The following is a 12349-nucleotide window of genomic DNA, read 5'->3' on the forward strand; positions in this document are numbered from 1 at the left end:
TGTGTGCTGTATAAAAGCTGTCCCTTTCTCCAGCTGATGCACCTCTCCACCAGGGCCTTGGCTCGGCTTGCAGAGCACAAGCTGAATTTTAGCCCCACTTGACCCCAAGGACTGAGTGCCCTTGTGCAAGGCATGGCCCATGCAACAAGACACAGTGGCTCTGGCTGAATTCAGCGGATGCTTGCTATTCATCTTCTTGTCTGACCTGTGGTTTTCAACAGGTTATTTCCTTTTTGAAAACTCCTCTGGGGCCCTTAACATACTGGTCCCAGTTTGCCTGTGATCTCTGTGACTATTACAATGAAAGCCAGGTGACATTATTAAATGATAACCACTTAAGGAGAGTGTGCATTTTGCTGCTGTTGCTATCAAAAGGGCCTGAGATTTTATTTCTTTATTTTTACAAAGATTTTATTTATTTATTTGAGAGAGAGAGAACAAGTGTGCATAAGCAGGGGAAAGGGGCAGAGGGAAAGGGAGAAGCAGATTCCCTGCTGAGCAGCAGATTCCCTGCTGAGCCCGATGCAGGGCTCAATCCCAGGACCCTGGGATCATGACCTGAGCCCGAAGGCAGACCTTAACTGACTAAACCACCAAGATGCCCCAAAAGGGATAAAGGTTTTAAAAAGATTTCTCTTCACACTCTGTCTAGCTGATCTTATGCAAATTCATGCCTTGATTAAGTTACCACAATTTTACTTATCATCTTTGTGACAACTCCTTCCTACCCTACAACTGCATGCCTGTCCCATAAATTCCAAGTAAATTTGTCTCCATATAGAAAGCCTAAGATTCTTTTGTTGAAAAACAAAACAAAACAAACCCAAACAAACCAAAGAACAAATAGGAAAAAAGGAAAAGAAGAAATGTTATGCTCTCAATAATAATGTAATAGGATGGCTTTGGGCAGAAAGCAAGGAAATGTGGGTCTCATGGGTAGGGCTAGATGAGAACAAGGAACTATAACCTAGACTCGAGTAGAACTGGTTTTAGGTGCTAGGGTTTGAAATGGCAGGAGGTGGGTGGTTACTGTGTTTGTTAATGAACTAGGGTTCTCGTTAACCCATGTGAGACTCACTGACCCATTCCTAGTGCTGGTGTAAGGCTTTCCCAAACAGCCATTAGAAACTGGTTTGAATAGACCTAGTTATAGGAGACAAAAAGTTGGGGAACTTGGAACTCCAAAGTTGGAACTTTGGAACTTCCAACTTGGAACTCCAAAAAACAGTGGAACTTGGGAGTAATACCAAACTTAAACCAGGCAACCTTATGAGTCTGGGGCAGTGAACCTACAATCCCCTGGCCATGGCAGAGAGATCTGGGGTGATGAATCCTGATGAGAATGTGCCTCTTGTGGCTTCTAATCCTTCACTCCCTCTCTGCAATAGAAGTGTGTGCCCAGGTACTTTGCCCCATGACTTTGCAAGGCCCACTATAAGCAGAGTATACGTCCCACTCTGTTGACTTTGGGGTTTGGCCATACTTTGACTGATAGAATATATGGAAGGGACAGTGTGCTAGTCTAAGCTGAGGCTCCAAGAGATGTCCTATCATGAATTTTCACCAGCACTCCTAAACCTCTTTCTTCTGAAATGAGAAGAGTATACTCCAGGGATCATTGTTGCTTCAGCCTGGGTTCTAGAATGAAGACAAGTAGAGAAGACCTGAATCCAACTCACGTCTTGAAGCCAAGTCCAGCTGGACTGCAGAACAGTGAGCAAAAGCAATGTATATTTGCTGTTGTAATCAACTGACAATTTGGGATTGTTATAGATCATAATCACAGCAAGAAATAGCTAATTAATACAGATGCTAAGCCTTGGGAGGATCTCGAATATATAATTATATGCTTGAAATTATTGGTAGCTCTCCATTATCCTCAAGATAAAATGATATGGAGCACAGGCTTTTGTCTACCTACCAGGCCTACATGTACTTTTTTCCACTTGCTCAGCTCACTTAAACTCAGCTGCACTGAACTACTTGCTTCCTAAAAGCACCATGTCATTTCCTACCTCTTTGCCTTTGTCATCTGATTGCTTTTGCCTGAAATGTCCTTCCCTTCTTCTATTCCCCAATTTGGACCATAACCCACTTCCTTAGATACTATTCATTTTCTGGTCTTATCTATGCTGGTGAATTCCCTGGGAAGACTAGGCTGGGTTAGATACCTTTCTTTTCCCTCCCTGCAACAGAAATGTGCAGAAAAGAGGATCTCTTTTTCATTAGGTAGAGACCCTTGAGAGAAGGGATTTTATCTGGTTCATCTCTGTGTATTCTGGGCCGGCATAGTGCCTGCCTCAGTGAGTGCTCAGAAAGTATCTTCTGAATCCATTCTAAGGAAGAAATTCATCTCACGTTTGGAGAGGATAAGTTAGGAAGTGACGCAGCCATGGCCAGAATCCACATGTTCCCAACTCCAAGTCCTTTGTTTTCTCGCTGGTGCCAGCCTGCCTTACGGAATATTACCTACACTTCTTTAGTGGAGCATAGCAACATTAGTTGTAGGCAAATTGATTTTTAACATTAGCCTAAATTAAGCATCATAGGGAAGATAAGTCTCGTGATTTGCTGCACACCAAGAAATATATTCTAAAGTCACATAGAAATGAGTTTCACCTGATCTACATTCAGATCACATTCTTTTACACTAATGTGAGTAATCAACTACCACTTGTGTCTCTGGAGAGGCACCCTAGATCTGGGGAGACCTGAGTGATCATATATTCACTCCTTTGGGTGTTCAGATGAAAGAGTCTAGAAAGATCCAAAGAGGTTTCACAACTTCACCAAGGTACCCAGTTTCAAAGCAACGTTCAAGAAATCCAATATCCTGACTCCTAGTCCAATGCTATTTTTTGGTACACTTAGGCAAATATTTAGTCTTCTTTGGTTTCTATTCTGGCATTTATCACTGGGTATCATGTCAGTCCCATAGCTGACCTCCTTCCCTGAAGTGACCGGAGACTAGCCTGGATAACCTGTCATTTTCTTTCTCTCTCTGTGGTTTTACAGTATTGTATGAGATGCCCTTCTGTGGGAAAGGGGAGGAGCAAGCAGACACAGGGAGGGTGTATGCTCAGGTTCAGCTCTTCCTAGAATGAGCCTGGGCCATGTTCTCAGTGCTGGGCAACCTCATTCTCTCTCAGTGGGGAGAGAAACAGAGGAAATGGAAACTGTGTGAAAACTGGGCTTCCATAGTATTGTCTAGTCCCAGCTAAGACCAGGTCCTGTGTTCAGAGACCCCAACCATTTTGAAAAAGTTCATGGGATACCATGGCAAGAAATGAAGTAGAGGTTGGTCAGAGGCAGCCTCCAGGCTTGAAATGTTTGGGATTGTTGACTGTAAACTAGTTTTATTTATCTCCACCCCAGCTCCTGGTATATTGACATATACTCTGATGGTTATAGACAAACTGCAGGGTATTCAAAGGAGAATACCAGGCTGTTGAAGATACTTTATATCATGGACAGGAACGAACAGCTAGAAAACACGGGGGAGTGTAGACTGAAGGAAAAGATACTGGGGGTGTTTGATCATATTCGAATATCTGTCAGGGCAGAGCTGGCTTATAAGAAGGCAGCTGGATTCTCAGGTCTACTTACACATTCCGTCTCTGCAATATGCTGGTTTGGTTAAAAAATATAAGAAAACACTGGCCTTTATGCAGATATATAGTTCGAACGAGATGTTAGTTGCAATATGGAATCTGAAATCATATTAATAAACTTTTTATATTCTGTTAAATCCATTGGTCTAGTTTGCATTTTGGATGAAACTTTCATCCAGGCATGGTTTTGTAACATCATCCATTGGTCATTTGGGAAGTAATTGGTTCACTGATTTAGGCAACTTCCACATGTTAACGCATTTTATTATAGAATATCAAACTATCACAGTTGTTATATCACCATCAGTAGCTTTAAATAAGAAAAGAACTTAAACGTTGAGGGGCTCATGGTGGCTGATACAAGATTTCCTAAACTCTACCTTTGGCTTGAAAGCTTGGATTTTTATCATTAGCAACAACTTTCAGTTGTTTTTCTTGATGTGACAGGCTCAGTTCATTTATTTTCAATATGCCTGCCAAATTCTCAAGTCTGAATAACTATAGTTTATCTGTCAGTTATTTTTTCAAGCAAAAGTGATGTTTCATGGAATAAGTGGCTAGTTCAGCTTGCAATTCAACCAATTGTACAAATGTTTTCCCTTGAGATAACTATCATAATTTAGAATGCCACAAAAGTATTTTATGTGTACATAAAATTTTGTGTACCCTTTTTTTGTCACAGAATACCAAAATGACACATATGCAAGAGGCGAGATTTAATACAATTAATAGTTTTTACTGCTTTGTCAATGTTATAGACTGAATTGCGTACTCCCCTCAATTTATATATTGAAGTCCTCTCTCCCAGTACCTCAGAAGAATGTGACTGTATCTAGAGATAGGATTTTTAAAGATATGATTAAGTTAAAGTGAGGCCATTTGGGTTGGATTAGGATGAGTCCTTAGGGTGGACCCTAATCCAGTCTAACTGGCATTCTTATAAGAAGAGGAAATTTGGACACACAAAAGGAAGGGAGAGCAGGGCTATGAATACACAGTGGAAAGACCCTGCGAGAAGGTGGCCATCTACAAGCCAAAGGAAGAGGCCTCAGGAATCAGCTCTGTAGGCACCTTGATCTTGGACTTTCAGCTTCTGAACTATGAGAAAATAGATTTCTGTTTTGTAAACTATGTATGTGGTATTTTATTATGGCAGCCTTGGCAAACTAATACAGTCAATAATACTTTAAAGCAACACTGACTCCCCCCCCCCCCCCCCGCAAATACATGGAGGTAGAGAACACAATGACTACCAACACAGAATTGATGCCCCTATCTTGATCCATGCCAAGGTGCTAGCAGCGTCCCCTATCATTGCTTTTGCACTATCAGTGCAAATAGCAACACAATGAAAAGGGCAAGGAATCTTTGGTATTATTGTGAAAATAGTTCTGACCTCATGGACTCCTTGCAAAGGTCTTGGGGACTCTATAGGTCCATGGTCTGCCTGTACTTTGGGAGCTACTTACTGTTTTACATCTATATTTGTGCTGCCAAAGCTGCAGTGGCAACTGGAAGGCCCAAACTTTCTCTATGGCTCCTGCACTCTCGACTTGTTTGCTAGTGATTAGCAGATCAATTGTAGCAGATGCTTTGATTGATCAATGAATCTGACCATCAGAATGATGAGCAGCAGCCTCTAGTTCTGTAAAAATGATAAATATGACTCAGATTCTTTGGTTGGATTCTCTAGAGTCAAGGACCATGGATATGCAAGTGATTTGCCACTGGTTTCTTTTTTGGGATGGTACTCTGGGGATCAGACGCTGGATCCAGGATAATTGTGCTTTGGTGACAGAGAAAGAGCTCAGTGAAGTGATAGAGTCTGACTACATTGTCTTCAGTACCCATTCAACATTTCTGTGGCAGTGCTTCAGACTTTCCATTAAAAATAATGTTTACTTATTTAATTAGTTTATTTATTGATTGATTAATTGATTTATAGCATTTGAGAGAGGGGAGGGGCAGAAGGAAAGGGAGAGAACTCATCTCAAGCAGAGTCCACCCTGAATGTGGAGCCCAACACAGGGCTTAATTTCATGACCCTGAGATTATGACCTGAATCAAAATCAAGAGTTGGTTGCTGAACTGACTGAGTCACCTAGGTGCCCCCAAGGCAATTCATTCTTAAACATTTCAGCATGCATTTTAAAAAAACAAAAAACAAAAATATTTTCCTGCATAAGTATAATACTGCTTCCCACCTAATAAAGTTAACAATTCCCTAAAATCATTTAATAGCCAGTCCACGATCAAATTTTCCTAATTCTTCCCCAGATGTCCTGTACAGATGGTTTTTAAAAACAGGAATCCCATTAAAGATTATGCATTTCATTTGGTGCTAAATGTTTTATGTTTCTTTAATATGTGTTTGTCCTCCTTCCACTGCTTTCCCTCCACTGTATGTCTTTTTCTTCCCATAACATTGATTATTGAAGGGATGAGTCCTGTTGTCCTGTAGAACATCTCACCTTCTGGATTAGTCTCATTGTTTCTTTGTGGAATCCTGTATTTTGTACTTCTAGCTCCCTCATCTTTTTTTAGACCTAAAAGTTGGATTAGGTTTATTTACTCATTTGGGGCAGGAATACTGTATGGTGATGCTGTGTCTTGTGTACTACATCATGTTAAGATGGACATGATGACTCAATGAGGCTAAAATTGATCCCTAGGATAAGACGGTGACAGAAAAAATATCTACCTTTTGTAAAGTTACACATTCCCATTGCGACCAGCAGGTAATCTGAAATTTTTAAAGTGTTTTAGATGTTTTTTTTTTTGGCTTGATATATTTTTTTCTGCATGATTTCTTACATTAAGCGGGAGGCTCATCCTATTTCTTCTTTCTGTGGCTGTGAGTGCCTCCAGTCTGCTATACCAGAAAGAAATGTTAAAACTCATCACTCTATGCTGAAAAATTTGTATCTATAAGAATTTGCTCTTTTAGAAAATAGGCAAAACTGAGAATTTCATTAAGTGTTCTCTCTGTGAATTGTTTATATTCCCTGAAAATGGGCTCTTCTGATTTTATTTTGATTGAGTTGATGTATTCTATCCTTTAAGCCATAAGCCTTGTTATTTTGCACAATCTGGAAGGAAGTCTGGGTATAATTTTATTCTCCTCTGCGTTGCTTTTGCTCTTTTAGACATAAAAAGAGAAATTGGACTTGGTGTGCTAACTGGTGATTGTAATCCCAGCATGAAGAGATTAATCCCTATGCTCTTGGATCAAACATATGCAGGGTCAAGAGAAGAGTGAAGGAGAGTCCAGGACTCGTAAGCTCTCAGATCTATGGTATTAACATTGACTGATCCTCTGAAGTGAACAGAAGTATTGCCTGGTTCCCTGGAAATATCTTTCAAAAACACACAGTTTAGGTGGGTAGGGATAAATTGTGTCTTTGCTTGGTGATGAGGAAACTGCTTGGTGGCATTCCGTCACAGAAGGAGATTCCTTGACTCTGAAATAATATTCCCGATTGTGCTAGATCTTTCAGTATCTTCAAAGACCAGCTCAGGATTCATCTCCAAGATCATTTCCCAGCTAACTCTACCTGCAAAATTTCCCCTGCCACCATCTGTTTGCTTACTTGTGACTTTCTGATAATTCAGGTTTTATTATGAAAAGTCCATATACTCCATCACATCCCTTGGCCATTTGTCCAGGACGGCCTGATAGCAACCTCCTAGCCACCCCTACTCCCTCATTCCACAGTTTGTCATTTGAACAAGACACATGAACTGTTAGGATTTGGGGATTTGGTGTCAGAGGTTCATCTCATGGATCTTCTTCTGGTTCTTTAAAAAAAAAGGACTCTATAAGCATGTCATATTCCAAGGAAGTGAAATTCAATTCATAACAATCACTTTCCAAGCACTTGTTTTATTTTGTACTAGGCATCGAGCTCTTTGAAGGGAGAAATTTTGTAAATCAGTCAGACACAGGTTCACTTGGGTTCATCATTTACAAGTGTGAGACCCAGCAGCCAGGCTCACAGCCATTGTCACTTCTGTTCACTTCTTCCACGGTATTTTACACTGCACAAGGATATTTAAGAAATGTTATTCAAATATGTGGTTGGGGTTATTTATCACTGATAACTTTGGTGATTCTTGTCCACATTCTGGAATGATTGTAGTAGGTGATATGGAGTAAATCTCTAAAGAAAGGAGTCGGGGCTCGGCGACGTGCGGGGGGTGGTCACGCCAGCGCCCCTCGCCGGCCCGGCCCTGCCCCTCTGATGCCTCGCTCCTGCGCGGCGATTTGCTGTAAGAACCATCGGGGTTGAAAGCTGAGTTTTTACCCATTTCCTCTTCATGACAAAGAAAGACTCGAAAAATGGTTAAAGAATATGAAACGAGATTCATGGGTACCCGGGAAATACCAGTTCCTGTGTAGTGACCATTTTACTCCTGACTCTCTTGACATCAGATGGGGTATTCGATATTTGAAACAAACTGCAATTCCAACAATATTTTCTTTGCCTGAAGACGATCAGGACAAAGACCCTTCCAAAAAAAAAAAAAAAATCTCAGAAGAAAAAATTAGATGATGAGAAAGAAGTATGCCTAAAAGCCAACTCACAAGAATCATTTGCTTCAAATGAGTTAAAGAAAAATACAGTTAATACAAATATCCTCCCTGAACACACAGAATTACGTAATTCATCTACTTTGGTGAAGCCACCAGCTCCCAAACCAGAATGTATACAAAATAACATATTAACTCTTAATCTGCTTAAACAAGATATTGGAATACCCGTATCTACCTTGGAAACTTCAGTTACCCAAGACATAGATATGGGTGGTTTTCACACATCTTTTGAGAATCTAAATTCTACAACTATTACCTTGACAACTTCAAACTCAGAAGATGTTCAGCCGTCTTTGGAAACCCAAGAAGTGTTTGAAATAACTGCGAATCATCTTGCTAACCCAAACTTTACAAATAATTCCATGGAAATTAAGTCTGCACAGGAAAGTCCATTTTTACTCAGCACAATTACTCAAACAGTCGAAGAGTTAAATACAAATAAAGAATCTGTTATTGCCATTTTTGTACCCACAGAAAATTCCAAACCAATTAATGCTTTTGTATCTGCTGAAAAAGAAACTGTGGAAAAGGAAGATCTAGACATTGAAGACTCCTTATATAAGGATGTAGACTATGAGACAGAAGTTTTACAAATTGAACATTCTATACTGCAGACAAGATATAAATAAGGAACATCTTTAGCAGAAAGTTTCTAAACTACATTCAAAGATAACTCTTCTCGAGCTACAAGAACAACAAACTCTTGGAAGATTGAAGACTTTGGAAGCTCTTATAAGTCAGCTAAAACAAGAAAACTGGCTATCTGAAGAAAATGTCAAGATTATAGAAAATCAGTTCACAACATATGAAGTTACCATGATATAGAGTGTAAAGAGTTTAACACTATGACTGTTATATAAGCTTTTTGCAGCCAAACTAAATTATATGTAACTTTTTCCGGTATAAAGTTCTCATCTTAAGCTAAGAAAATGTTCTAATGTTAAAAACTGCATCCCATTCTTGTAGTGTTCATTATTAAGAAAAACAAGAGAGTTGTTGGACTGTAGAGAAGAAGTTTCACCACTTGGTAATCTTCTAAATTAAAGTTAAAATAGAGTGAATAAATAATATGATTCATAAAATGGGAGAACATGGAGATGGTGAAAGGAGCCCAGAAGAGAAATCAGGCTTGGATATCAGTGCCAGTTCTACCTTTGGCATGTGATTTGGGCGAAATTACTTTGGAGCCTCAGTCTGTAATCTGTACAATAAGGGCACTTACAAAATCTAGTCTGTTTATAGTTCCTTTCCTTTCTATTAAGATACTTTTTTAATAGAACAACTTTTTGGTAAGGTAATACATACTTACATAATACTAGATGTTGGCTAGTATTTGATGTTATTTGCTATTGGATTATCCTCAGAATTGAATTCTGTGGTATTTGACTTGTTGACTATAGTTATTTGTAATAATAGTACTCCTTTTATAATTTTATTCCACTTGAGTGATAATAACCATTAGTCCGGTTCATAGGAGAGGTACTTTAAACTTAAAAGAATATGTATTTCAATACCCTATATGTAGCTGACCATCATAATACATAGTCAGGTAATCTCCTTAACATTCTATATTTAAGGTTATAATTTATAAACCAAAAATTGTAAATCATAACTTATATCTATTTAATGTGTAGCTTTTTAAAATGTGTGCTTTTGTCATTTTTAAATTCCAGAATGATAGAGTATTCTTTAATATTATACATGCCCACTTATATATATGTATTTTATTAAAATTTATAAGCAAGAAACTGTAGATCTGGAGTGATCTTAGACAAGCAAGAAAGGAATGATGGTGATGTAAATAAAAATATTGCTTATATCCATGAGAATTTTTTTTAAATGTGAAAAAGACGGTGGGAACAACAGAAATGTAGAAAATAATGATTTAAAATTGACAGTTAATATAATTGAATATGTTACTGATTATAGTATTGAGCAAGTTCCTATCAGTTCTTATCACACTTTACCTTGCCTTTTTTTTTTTTTTTTTAATTTATTTATTTATAATAGTCACAGAGAGAGAGAGAGAGAGAGGCAGAGACACAGGCAGAGGGAGAAGCAGGCTCCATGCACCGGGAGCCCGACGTGGGATTCGATCCCGGGTCTCCAGGATCGCGCCCTGGGCCAAAGGCAGGCGCCAAACCGCTGCGCCACCCAGGGATCCCTACCTTGCCTTTTTAATAAAAAAATACTACTACTTAATCTCAAAGGAGTGTTTTGAGAATTCAATGAAGTAACATGTTTTTGGTTCTGGAAAATAGGAGGTGCTCAATAAACATTAGTTGACTGCACAGCAGATAGTATACTTACTGTTTTGTAAATTCACAGTGATTATTTTTGGCCACACTTTATTTTTTTCAAGCTAATACAATTCATTGGTATTATATAAATATGTATCTTAAATATGAAAAGTTGATTTATTGGTATCTTTATTATGGGAGAAAAAAACCCATAGATTTTTGCATAAATTATGTACAGATAATTGGTAGAATTAATGTATTTAAGTATTCCCATGCTCCATTTTACAATACTTATTTGAAATAATTACTGCTTCTTACCATATATGATTCTCTGTGATTTGCTTCATCCTGTGTTCTAGCCACACTGGACTACTTAGCATTTTCCAAACATACCATACAGGTGACTTTCTTCATGTTTATTTTATTCCCTAAATTCAACCAGTCAAAATTATAGCTTTGGTTGAATTTTGTCTCCCTTTTCCCAGTCAAAATTGTTTCCTGTCTACTCCTACAGAAAACAAAACAGCTTTGTTTTATAATACTGTAACAGCATCTGCCTTATATATTTTTTTATATCATATTTATGGATGTTCTTTTGACTAGATTGTAAGCTCTTTAAAGCAGAATTTTCATGAATTACTTGTTTCTCTGACAGTGTAATTCACTCAATAAATGTTTGGATGAAAAAAAAAAAAAAGAAAGAAAGAAAGGAGTCGGAGGAATGGGGGCAATAAAGCTCATGCATTAGTTTCCCCCAGACACTCAGAGGACTCCTCCTGATACTGAGACATACGTAGGGGATTACAACTGGGTGTTTTTGAATAAAGGCTTAAAGCACTTCAATCTCCGTGGTAGCCCATCACAGTGAAAAACAGCAAAACAAAAACCCTCTTCCTTTCTCCCTTTCCTTGGCACTTTGCCACCCAGAATACCTCAGTTTCCTTTCACCGTGCTGTTATTGTGGTTAATTGCTGTAAAACTCAGAGGCACAAAATGATTACAGTCAAAAAAATCAATAAAATACTAAGAACCTGGGAAAAAATGGACAAAGGACAAATAAAGAAAGTTAGTCAGTGCTTAACAAACTTAGAAAAATAATTTAACCTTCTAGTAATAGAAAACGTAAAGAAAGCATTAAAAAACCATTTTTTCCTGACAGATATTTAAACAACACTTTTGTTAGAAAAGGTGATGTTCCCAGTGCTGGCAAGATGTTGGTAATGATATAAATAGTTATTTTTTATTGGAAGCTAATTATTTAATATCAAGAGGGTGGAAATATTCATGCTAGTTTGAGGAAATCTTTCCACTTCGAGGAATTCACTGTGGGAAAATGCTATGTATGAATATAAAGTGAGGGTTATTATCCTCAGAGAAGAGAGAGTACCTTATATTTGATTCCTTACAACAATTTTAAAAGACAGTATATATGATGCTTTTACACAATTTTATTTTGTATAGTTGAGTACAGTTCAGTGAAGACACATTAACCTAGAACCATCTCAATCAATGCTAGTTCATGGCTCATCAACAGATGAGATTAGTGAAAAAGGTAAGTAATTTAACAAGGATTTAGTACTTATTTTAGCAATTATTCTTGAGAATGTGAATGTTTTATGAATAGGTATCATGGTTCCAAATTTTTTTTTCCAAAATGTTTCAGTGATAGTTTCGTATATGGATTCATAATATGCTTTAACTCAAACAACTTACACGAATGATTTTGATATACTCTGGAAAAATGTTTGAAGATTAAAAGAAGCAGCTCTACTGAAGACAAATACATTGATTTGAGATGCTTGTGGAGAATTTGAATAGAATTTTATGAATTATGTGGATGGAAAAAAACAGTATTTCAATATGAATATACTATGTCATAAAATATGTGATTTTAAATATTTACA

General features: G+C 37.9%; 1 pseudogene and 1 gene segment (V, D, J or C); one reads left to right on the top strand and one right to left on the bottom strand.

The window, feature by feature from the left end:
- Positions 1 to 12349, bottom strand: part of LOC121493205 — a 439102-nt gene that overhangs the window by 104285 nt on the left and 322468 nt on the right.
- Positions 7865 to 9085, top strand: LOC121493204 (annotated as a pseudogene).

This window comes from Vulpes lagopus, chromosome 6 (assembly GCF_018345385.1).
Source record: "Vulpes lagopus strain Blue_001 chromosome 6, ASM1834538v1, whole genome shotgun sequence".
Lineage (NCBI taxonomy): Eukaryota > Metazoa > Chordata > Mammalia > Carnivora > Canidae > Vulpes > Vulpes lagopus.